General features: G+C 38.9%; 1 protein-coding gene across 7 annotated transcripts in view; it reads right to left on the reverse strand.

Annotated features, from left to right (window-relative positions):
- Positions 1-12,546, reverse strand: part of SGMS1 (sphingomyelin synthase 1) — a 154,919-nt gene that overhangs the window by 28,837 nt on the left and 113,536 nt on the right. The window lies entirely within an intron of this gene.

Consider the following 12,546-nt stretch of genomic DNA (forward strand, 5'->3'; position numbering starts at 1 on the left):
TGCTGACTACTTGTACCCAAAAGATACTTTATGACTATCAGCCTTTGGAGTAAGTACGTCTTCCTCATTTTAGCTGTTGAATAGCATATACATGTTGTGCTACACATAAACATATAATGTCCCTTTGCCACTATTCCCCCTTCCCAATATTAATTATTTTGCAATATTAGGACAGGAAAAAACACTTACTATTGCTAGCTACCTTCCTCCTATTTGGACCAGTGTTTACTGAATAAAACTTTAAGCCATGAAACATGGTTATTTGAGTCATATCTAGCAAATTAATATTTTATTACATAGCACAGGTTGGGGGTGGGGAGTGGGAAAAGGAGATGAGAAGAGGAAGGATCCACTGAATTATACAAGTCAACCCACAGTATAAGCTACTACAAAGCTTACATTGGAGACAAGACCAAGTAACAACCATATTAAAGTCTTCATTATAACAAAACAACTATAATTATGAGAACACCTGAAATAGTCTGGCTCTTTAACAGCTGTAAGGGAAAGATGGCAAGCTGTTTCTCTGTGAAGGAAAGACGACACCATACAAGGACCTTCCCTTTTATTTTTGGAAGATCCACTTTTTGGCAACTTTAAGAGCTGAAGGAAACAGGTCTAAATGTTGGCCTCTTGCATTTGTGAGCAGTTTGAAAAAAAATCAACTATGGAATGACAAACTTAACTGATTAACTCCCACAAAACTATAGCTTAATATGCTGGAGTTAATTAACGTAGTCTGTTCTTTTTAAATTTTAAAACTTCACAGCTAAATATAATTTCAATATCTCACTTTATGAAGTATACAACATAATATATAGGTACCCTTAGATTTGAAGTATGTGCCCAATGCCTGCTCCAACACATGCAAACAAGCATGCGTTGGAGCAGATTCAATTAAGAGTCTGCTGGATTGTGCCAATTAGCACACAGGAGGACATGTAAAGATGCCCTGAAAGTTTACTTTTAAATCCTCTAGCCAATGTTAGCTATAACAGTGCAAAAAAGTTGGTTTTAAAGATAATGTGCATTCTAAAAAAACAAAACCAAACAACCCCCCCCCCCCTTTGTGCATAATCCAGAAACTAGCGACTGTATCACAAGCTGTCATATCAGTTTTATAATGAAAAACCATCTTGTACTTTGGTAACTGTATCCTTGACTGCTCAGCACTTTTCAACTTAAGACCATTTATTTAGGTGCCTAAATACAGAGTTAGAAGTCTAACACCATTTAAAGTCTTTTTTTATTGTCTTGAATTTTAGATGTGAAGGTTATTAAGACTAATATATTTAATTACTCCTTATAAATTAGACTAATATTCACTTTTGTATTTTAACCCTATTCAGGGTTAAACCAATTCAGTTTGTGACCAATATTTAGGATTACTTCATAGTATTATATGTGGGGTACTTATGAATCCCCTCATAGGTTCCAACAGCATCAAAATGTAAGAACAGAACTACTTCAGGTTTTGCCCAAGAGCTGAGTATGTTAACTAGTCTTAAAGAACAACTTCAAGCTTATCTGCAGGTTTTTAAGGCTTTACACCTTGTATAAAATCGGTCTTCCTGGGGACTGCTGATGCATCCCATACTGCAAGAGATAATCAGTTTGGGACCATTAACTATTGCTAGATATCTTAAAATGATAAGAAACATGGCTACCTTGGAGGAGAGAGTCAGCCATGTGGGGTATATATACTCTTAACGTGGGTTTGTTATTGATTTGAAACACACTTTTGTGGTGCTTTGGTAGACTATTTTTGCTTTAGCTTGTCTTGATTATTAGACCTGTTTGTTTATTACTGTTGGCGTGTGTAAGTTACTGACGTGATGTTAAAAATCTCTGTAGTGTCTGGGAGCTCTTGTTGGACAGGCGGTCATGTGTAAGGTATTGTACAGAAAGAAAACAAAGTCTGTCTGCTCCCCAGAGACTGTACAGTGGAAGCAATGACACAGTTTAAGCCAGTGGTAGTTTGATTGAGTCATAAACACTTTGGATTTGTTTTTTGGCACTAACATTTTAAACACGCCTTATTCTGAGTCATGACATTACATCTTAAGTCATGAAGATTCTAAAGAACGAACAGGTTTGTGGTTTGTTTTTGTTTTTTTTATAACTCTACAAAAAGTGTTATATATAAAAAAAATCTACAAAAATTTTGTTACTGACTTAAAATATTCAACATTTTACCATTAAATTTGAGTGTCTGCTTAGTTGGTATTTAAAGATCTCTTCAAAGCTCGTGAAATTGGCTGCTAGTTATTTTACTAATTTCTATAGTAACTGTTGCCTCAGCAGCAAAGCGTTTCACATACATGCAAAACAAGAACAAGGAAGGGATGGTCTTGTACGTTTAGGCCTGGGACTTGGAATCAGGAGCTCTGGTTTCTGATTCTGAAATTTGCTCTGTGTATGTTTGGGGGAAATAGCTTTTCCATTAACTATTTTATGTCCACTTCACAATCCACCCTTCTGAGACAACTCTTGCTCAAATTCTGAGGCACCTGCTTCAAGCAGATCTGTGAACAGAATCAAAATCTAATATAAATGAGCCAAGAGTCATCCCCTTTGCTATACAGTGCATCAGAAGGATCATGGCAAATTAGATGACTAGTTTAGTATGGTTCTGTGGCCCCTGGTTCACATTAATTTAAAGTCACCATAGGATCTGAACCCCTGATCCCAACAGTCGCCTCTCCTGCCGTGCCATATGTGCACGGCAGAATAAGTGATTTTTGGGATCAGGGATAAGATTCTGTTTGTGCCCTTCTTACTTGTCAGTCCATGATCACGGTCCCAGGCTCTTCTTGCACTGGCAAATTGAAAACTGAGTACCAACAACTTGGTGTTGACCCAGTGTGGTCCAGAGGCTGACAGTCAGCAGACCATCAGTCAGCCCCAGGGCCATGCTGGGGTCTTGAACCAGTCCTGGGGCCAGGATCAGTTTGAGACCCCACTGCGGTCCTGGAGATGGGGCTGACCATCAGCTTATTGTTATACAAACCCTGGGGCAGACCTGGACATGCCATGGGTTAATTTAAGACACCATACAAATCAACCATAAACATGGTCTACATTATGTGTGGAACATTTTTATGGCTGGTTTTCCATTTTATGGCACCTTAAATTGGCCCATACGTACCACAAATCATTTATGCCATGATCAACACCTTAATTGCGACATAAATGTAACATGTAGAGGGGCCCTGTTTTTCATTAGCTAAAGCATGTATAGAAGTTTGAGTCAGCTGCTACTTTTATGCTGAGAGAGCTGGCTCTCTAGTGCAAGTCATTTATGAGTTTTGTTCATTTACATCCAGCTCGTATTCCTGCTGGAGACCTAAGTGTCAATGTTGGTACAGTTGGCTATACTGTCCTCTTATATTTTATTGTTAAAAATGTTGAATGATTGTTCTTTATTTTGGAGTTCAAACTGATTTATTAAACAAAGGAAGTTTTTTATCCATAGCTAGTGAATTCAACTGATTCTGCTTACCATTTCTTTCAAGATTTTAGAAGTAGGTCCCTTCCAGCTCTTTTTTTGTTTTGCTCAATACCGATAAGTTTTTCAGAGTCTCTTGCATTGTCCTAGGTCTAACACAATGTCGCCTTGGTCTCTGTTGCTTTTTCTGCCTGGGCCAAAACAAAGTCTTCTAAATTCTAAAATTAATTTACTGTAACTATTGTGACATGTGGCAATTATGTCTGTTGTGAGATCAACACGAGTTCACAAACAAGGAGTTTGGTGACAAACCCCTGAAATACTGAATAGCTACAGTCACTGATGAGAAGACTGATCTAAAAATCAGTCTTGGTCCTTTTGTTCTGTTTAACTGATAGTAACCAGAACAATTATTTTTAGGATGTATTTGCGAAACTTGCTTGTAAAAATCTAAGGGTAAATATTTACAATAAATAAAAATAAGTATAGCATGCACTCCTTGTACCGCATATATCAAGATGAATTACTTCTTCATTCAAACTTGATTAAGAGGACTCATTCCTTAGTCTCAGGTCATGCATACTCATAAAACTAGTTTGCCTGCACAACTTTTCCTCTCTTTTGTCTGCTTCCCTGAAGTAGCTATGGAGACAAACTTTGCCAGGCTCTCACCTTGACCACAATTTTATCTAATAGCTGCCTTTTGTTTTGTTGTATACGGGTATACTGGTTTCCAGAATAATTGTTTTGTTTTTCTTTTTGCTTCATTTTCTTGACAAATTACTTCAGACCGTCCAATAGCAATCAATTATTTAATACTACTACTATAGGAAACAGGCTGTGGCTGAAATGCCAGGGAATGGCATCAGAGCCACTCAATAAGGGGAGAACTGTCTTTGTCAGCAAAAACTGTTCAAGTGAAATTTGTCACAGTCTTTACTATACTATTGGGCACAGGTTTAACAACACACAAACTGAAATCTTTTTATTGAACTGATCATTACACAAATGGGACCCCTGTAATGCTAGGCAGTATAAAGAATAGCTACCTTGGTATTTAAGTTTATTTAACCAAATTAAAGGCTATGTCAAAAGCAAGCAAGAGCATGAGTAAGCATGTATATGAGAACAAGAAAATGACCTGAAATCCAGAAGTGAAATCTAGCTAGGATATCCCTAACAGGGATATATACCTATTTTGTTTCAACCCCTTCCAAACATGACCCAGATCAAAGCCCAATTATACATAATGCAAAATTACAGGAAGTTTATTTAAGGCTGCGCAGGTAAGCTCCATGCTAGTGTTAATTTCTGATGGCTTGATTTCACAATCTTATTTTTCTTTAAAGGGCATAGATAGGCATTCAGTTCTAATGCTGAAAATTTCTGGGAGAAAGGAAGAGAAGCCTACAGTCATTCAAGCTGGTGTGGGAGAAGCTCACTGTTTTATGAGTCAACAGTGTGCTCTTGCTATCACAAAGGCTAATGGCATACTGGGCACTTCTAGGAGTGCTGCCAGAGTGAAGTGATTATTCCCCTCTATTCAGCTCTGGTGAGGCTACATACATCTGGAGTACTGTGTCCAGTTGTGGGCCCCCCACTACAGAAAGGATGTGTACAAATTAGAATGAGTCCAGCAGAGGGCAACAAAAGTGGCTAACAGGCTGGGAGACATGACTTATGAGAACAGGGTGAGGGAATTGGTCTTATTTAGTTTAGGGACAGAAGACCAAGAGGGTTCTTCAACTACATGAAGGGTGGTTCCAAAGAGGATGGAGCTAGACTATTCTTAGTGGTGGCAGATAACAGAACAAGGAGCAGTGGTCTCAAGCCACAGCAAGGGACGTTTGGGTTGGATATTAGGAAAAAATCTCTCACTAGGAGGGTAGTAAAGCACTGCAAAAGGTTACCCAGAGAGGTTGTGGAATCTCCATCCATGATTGTTTTTAAGATCCAGTTAGACAAAGCCTTCGCTGGGATGAGCTAGTTGGGGCTGGTCCTGCTTTGAGCAGGGGGTTGGACTTGATGACCTCCTGAGGTCCCTTCCAACGCTAATTTTCTATGATTCTAAAAGAGATCTTCTAGATGGGAAGTAATCTTTTTTGTTGAGGAGGGGTGGAGACATTTTTCATCCACAAAAAAACATTTGAACAGCTGAATGCTCTTTTGTGTTAGGAGAAAGGTCTTTATCCCACTAATGCGTGCTTTCCAATCTTTTCCTCAGCATGAACCCATTTGTGACCCCATTTCCTCAGCATGGCCCCTCGCTCCCAATTTGCAGCCCTCCACCCCCACAGGTACCCTTCACTCCCAACCCACAGCCGCTTGACCCTTATTCTCGGCCCCCTGCAGCCAGCATGGCTAGCGCCAAGTTTGTAGCAGGGGAGACAGATGCAGGCTGGCCACTACAGGCTCGTTCCCAACCCACAGCCCCCTGGCCCTGTCGGTGCCACCCACTCCCCGTACCCACAGTCCCCCGGCTCTGCCAGTACCCCTTACTCGCAACCCACAGCCCTCCAACTGCCAGGGCTATAGGGCCAGGGCCAGGGGGCTGTGGGTTGGGAATGAGCCAGCAGTACTCATATACCCTAGCAGCCACCCATGGAAGACAGCAGCTACTGCAGCCAGAGCAGAACACAGAGCCCAGCTCCGCCTCCCCTTTGCCATAGTGGCACAACCGGCATGGGGCTCTGGGCAGCAGCACTGAGCCTCCCCCACCCCACTCTGCAGTGGAGGCCCCAGGGGGAGGGCAGCAGGGTGGAGATCCCTGAGCCTGGTGTAGGCAGCCCACATCTAACCCCCACCCCACACTAATGGGGGGGAGGGCCATGCACCCCATGCCTCCCTCCCTAGAAGTGCATACAGTGGCAGGGAGCCAACTCCCCCACCATCATGCTGTCTGGCTGCCACGTGCATGTGGTGCACCCTGCCTGATTGCCCTCCTTCTGTTCCTCCCAGCCTCAAGCAGCTCCCCTTGCAGGCTGGAAACTGCCAGCCTGGAAGGGGAACCTGCCATTTCCCATGTTTTTCTCCTTTAAAGGAAAAAAATCTGATTGTCTTTGCAACCTTCTTTTTTTTCTTTTTATAACTGTGACCTTAAATGGGGTTGTGACCCCAAGTTTGGGAACCACTAGGCTAAAGGGGTGGCCTGCTGCTGCAGTGTCCTGCCCCAAACTCAAGCTTTCTGTGACTAATGAAAATCACCAATGTGCCAAATCTGGTTGTACTGGCATGGAGACGAAAGACTGCCAACACAAAAGACAGCAAATGCAGGAGGAAAGAAATTGTCTTCTACTGGGCACACAGAAGTGAGAGATGAAAAAGTAAGGGAAAGGCATTAAACAAGACATTAAACAGAAGAGATTAAATGTATTTGGTTAAGTGTGCTTAAAATGCATCTCACAGCTTTTTTAACAAAAAGTTAAAACCTAAGCAGAATGGTAGGAAAGCCTTCATTTTTTTAATAGCTGAAGGACACTGTTTAGTAGAGAGCCACATTTTTTATGACCTTCAGGAAATTCAAGTAGTAGCAAGAAATAAAGTTTGCCAAATAAAAAACAAAAGATTTTGAGGAAAGAATACCTTTGATTTTTATAGTGTATAAAAGGAAAAGAAAAATATACATATAAAATAGAATGTCTTATGTGCATTTAAAACACCCATGCTTGTTCAGAATATTTTACTAAGGGAGCTAGAAAAATAATCAAATAAAAACTACAATATGAAAGATACACATTTCACAGCCATATTGCATTTAATTGTATAACCTTTTTGGATAAAGACACATTAGGAGGTACCTGGAATTGATAGTCAGGGATAAAAATAGCTTTATTGTATAATCTTTTGCTTGTATTTATTACTAATGCAAAAGCAATTTGAATCTGGTTATCAGATGAAAGATGCATGTTTACTGGTGCAGCTTCACAATGCCAACATTTATTTTTCTATTTTCTTAAATAACTGTTGACAGCTTTTTTTCTAAAAAAGAAACATTACATGTTGAGTTTGTAGACTATTATAGTGTTAATACATCTGCCCAAAGAGGCAAGTGTTCAATGAAATATTGTATTACCGATAAAATGTTACTTTAAGAAGTAATTTCAGTATAGAAGAAACAATATTTTAAAATGGCAAAAATAAAACAAAAATTGTCTTTGTAGATGATATTTGTTGTTGATGTTTTCACTGTTAATACTATTCATAAACCTACCAAATAGTAATAGTTGACAGAATGCCTAACACTAAAAATTAACTTGCCCAAAAAGTGGCTCTAGCTGAGTAAACAGGTAAAATCATCCACTGATATCTTCAGGAAAAAAAGGAAGGCTAGCAATACCCACTCTTAACTTCAAGCACGAATGCTATTGACACAAATCTACTGGTAGCAATATATGTACATCCATCTTCTCTATCAAACATTGTCTCTTTATTGAATCACACTGAAAAGCAAACATTTTGATTTTATTTCCACTATTTTCTGTGGCAATAAGTAGTAACATAAAGCTGTGAGCAAGTCAGGAAAACTTCTATTGCATGAGAATAAGAGAGATCCAAAACAGCAGTTAAGACAAGTAATTAGTTCCTTGCTTTCTAACAAATTCCTAATTACATTTCAATTGTGAATCAGAGTCCAACTCACTGAAAACTGAAAGCAAAGGCTGACCTCACATTTGCTCTGTAAAGAACACAACCAATAAGCAAAGTACAGATATGATTTGCCTACTAGTCTTGTTACTTCATTTCTTCCACCAATTTATAGTATTGCCAACAGTTGCAAACTTGCGGGACTACAGGGAGGGGGAAATCGGCAGGGAAATACGGGAGCAGAACTAATGCGGGAGTCAGAAAAGAAAAGTAAAAGTATCAGGATTTTGGCAAGAATCTGGAAGCTCTGAATCTTCAGGTATCTGTAGAGTGTTTTTGCAGCAAGGACCAAAGTCATCTGACTCAAATTTTAGGATAGCTTCACAACACTCGCTCTCTCACACATTCATAGGTAGCGCACAAGACAGAGACTTAACCCCCCCCCGCAAAAAAAAACCCCCACAACCAAAACAACACAACACAACACAACAAGAAACCAAACCCACAAATTTTTTTTAATCCCATGATTTTTAAATTAATCTGATTTTTGAGGCACAGCCCATAAGTAGGGACGTACTTAATTTGTTTTCGCGATTTCGCAGGAACTGCAAAATACAGGATTGTCTTTGGAATGCGTGAATTCAACAACAAGAAAAATTAATAAAAATAAATGCTGGCTTCCTAGTGGGAGCCAGCAGTCCTTGCTGCTGGGAGAAGGTGCCAGCTGGCAAGGCAGCACAAAGGGGCAGCAGACAAAATGGCAACCTTGTGTGCCCTTCCCTCCAGGGCCTCTCCGCCAATGAGGGGCAAGAGGCAGGGCCCATCCACCAATCAGCATTGAGAGGTGAGGAAGCTGTGAAATGTGGAATTAGAACTTTAAGCCACAAAAAAATTACAAAAATCAGTAAGACCCCACCCCCCAATTTAGGTAGATCCTTACTTGTAAAGGTAACTTATGGGTAGGGACCTACCGAAATCTTAATTGTGTGATTTTTCACACAAACCTCGATTTCAGGCAGGCTCTGTGGATGGTGTAGGCTCTGTGCTTTTGGCAGTCTCACGGGGGGGGGGAGGGGGGGTATAAAACTCCCATTCCAACTTTGATTAGTCAAGTTTACCACAGTCCTAATTTCAGTCTCCCTTTCTATGCCAACTCAGGACTTAAGTAAGTAAATCTTATATGCAGATAAAAATGTTAAGTAATCACACAGAAGTATTTTCAATACATTAAATACTTCTAAATGACATACATTTTTTTTTTTTTTAAGGAATGCCTATTATCATGAGTACACCACATAAATAATTAAACTATTTTCATGGTATGTAGCTTGCTCACTGAAAATTCCAAAATATGGAGATTGTTTATTTTAAATCTTGGTATCACTGTATTTTAAAAACTACCCAATCAGCAACAAGATTTCATCAGTTCTGGTTGCAGCAGCAGTACCACTTACTGAAATTCTAAACTGTAATGAAACAAAAATTCCCACTGTTTGATTTCCTCTTGCTTTTCTACTGCTGTACATATAGGTATTAGAATTGTCAGAACTAAATTTCGTCCTATGGTATTTATGGAAGTGTCCATCAGCAACCCGCCAATTCTAGTTATGACTTCAGTGCATATGTTGAGTAGGTTCTTCTGAGTTATCCTCCCTTTTCCAAAAACACCCTAAAAAACCCTAAATACTTGCTTTGTTTTTACTAAAATAGTTACTGTCTGTCAGTGTTATATGGCATCATTTGGTATATTTTGAATACCTTGTTCTGATGCAATTGATGCCAGCTTAAACAGAGATTTTTAGTGTATTGTCAACGTACATACAACTACTACTAGAGCTCATCTTTTTCTCCCCTACTGGTCCAAATATTAGGCTACATTAAAAATGTTACAGACCTAGAAATGAAAAATAGTTCAGAACATGAAGAAAGTGAAATAATGATCTTTTTAAGTCATCAAGGCAATAAGGTACCCATTTTCATAAAATTACTGAAATACACTCAAAACTCAGGGCATTTGGTCATATATCAACAAGCAAGTAGCTCAAAAATGTTATACAACTTACAGTAATTCAAAGATACATGGTTTCTCTCCTATGCATTGAGATTCTAAATGCAACTACCATTTTACATTACTACTCATGTAGCATTTAGAAAATGCTTCTGAAGTTTTTAAACTGTGGCTCATTCCACTTGTAAAATGCTCAGAATCTAGTATTTTATCAATAGTCTTTTCAAAATTTCATTTGAACATGACTGGTGGCAGCTCCTTCCCTACTCGAGTACACAAATCATTGCAAGATGCCATTTGGTGGGTAACCAGCTACCACACAGGATGCTTGCTACTCCTGCTTCCATACAGGTAACTAGTAAGGAATACCTCCCTACTAGCAACATAGGACAAGTAAACTGTGGCAGGGAAGGGTTTACGCAGTTTGCTTCTTCCATGATAAAGAAGGTAGAACTGAACTGAGGCTCAAGGCTTGGACTGATGATACTCTAAACACTGGTCTAATTTATATCAGCTTTCTATACTAAAGCAAGCTACAACAGGACCCTGACTGAACAAAATTTATTATGTAGCAGACTACAGGTTATAAACAATACTTTGTCACTAGGTTTATGCTGAACAAACAGGCTGCAGATATACAACCCTTGCACTTCTGTGATCAGTGTAGTTTTATTCCTGATTCTTTCAGGCTTACTTCAGCATAAGGAGCTGCTCTGTGTTTATAAAAGTCTAGATACAAGATGCATGTATGCCCTGTCACAGCTAAGTAGCCACCCTACTCCTAACAGCCTTACTCAGCTAGACAGCAAGACAACCTAGATTAAATATTCTTTCCGTGACACTGAAGTTAGTGGGACTCTTCCTTCTAATGAAAAAGTCATAGCTGTATACAGAATTCACCAATAATCTTGGTGTTCCCCTCTATTAACTGAATCCCAAGAGAACACAAGGTTAATGCTAGGCACTTGCGTCATTTATCAGATATGTGAATCACTTAAACTGAACCTCTTCTCCTTATATGGATTTAAATTTTCTTGGTTATTAGATAGGTAATATTTGCACTGATTATGGGAAATTTTAACTCAATAGATTTGGTAGATATTAATTCCATTCTCCCCCAGAGTTTATACCTGTGTCCTTGCTCTGTTTTGTTTGGGGGGAGGGAAGGCAATGCTCTGCTGAGCAAATTTTATATTGGTTTTACATTAAATGTAGAGGGCAGGGACAGAAGTGAAACTATTACGTAAATTAACCTTTGGGCCAGTGACCTTTGGCCTAGTTAATAATTTACAGTAAGCCCTATATAGCTCAACCGACTATGTGCCCTGTCACAGCTCCAATTTATTTTACTTAAACCATTACAAATGACTAAATTGCCCCAATATGTAGATCATATTTCCCAGGATGCAGAATGTGTAATGTGCTGTATCTTTACATTGCTTTCACTATAAATGCAAAACTGTTTGCAAAAGAAAATTTTTGATTGATTTAGAAATTGAAAAGCTGCTTAGAGTCCATGAAAAGTAGCTTCACTGGCAACATGAATGGACACTTGAATTAACCGTTTAATCAACTAATGGAAGTTTGTCACTTCTAAAGGGATTATGTGACATGGTTGCCTACGTTAAGCACAGGGTTGGACTTGATGACCTAAGAGCACCCTTCCAGTCTTACGTTCTTGTGCAAACAGTCTACTGCTAAGAGATCAACTCAAATGTGTAAGAGCAGCTTTAAAAAAAAGACTTCATGGACTCCTCTCTTTTTTTTTTAACTCATAGAACTAGATTGCTCAGTAAATTCTAAAAGAGGAAAAGGAGCAAAAAAAATGTAGTCATGTGGGTGTTGTAGCTTTTGAAACAGTAGTTGGAATAAACCCCAGATTAGTGAGGTAATCATGAAAGTAACATGACAAAGTAAATCAGTTTCAGATCAAAAATAGCTAAACTGACACAGAGAAGATACCGCTACAAATTTTCTGGTACTTGCCTCTCTTGGAAGTACAGCTGAAAAAAAAAAAAAAAGGAGCCACTGTTCCATCATCATTAGTGGACAAAGGAAAAAGGAAAAAATATAGCAAGATGACAGGCAATACTATAAAACTTTGTGATTTATGTACTGTGCCATTCACACTTTTGATTAATGTGATTAATGAGACAACAGCGATAACTTGTAGGATAGAATGAGAGAGAGTGCAATAGTCCTGAAACCAATGTTCAACAACAGATTAAAGCTTCAGAAAAAACTGAGCAGAGAAATGAAGCATTTGGAAGTGAAGTTTTTTTTCTGGAGGATGCATAGTCAGCAGGAACCTACTATCAATATAATATACCTTAATATATAAGCAAATTGAAGAAAGGATTACATAAACTTTTATTAATCAGAGGATTCAAAGAATGAGATGAGACTCAACTACATAACAGGATTTTAAAAACTCTAATTTCTTGCTCGTTAATTGTTGCAATGGCAACAATGGAAAGAAAAACCTTGAAAAGCAGACCCGAGTGTC

The sequence above is a fragment of the Alligator mississippiensis genome, chromosome 6, assembly GCF_030867095.1.
Source record: "Alligator mississippiensis isolate rAllMis1 chromosome 6, rAllMis1, whole genome shotgun sequence".
Taxonomy (NCBI): Eukaryota; Metazoa; Chordata; order Crocodylia; family Alligatoridae; genus Alligator; species Alligator mississippiensis.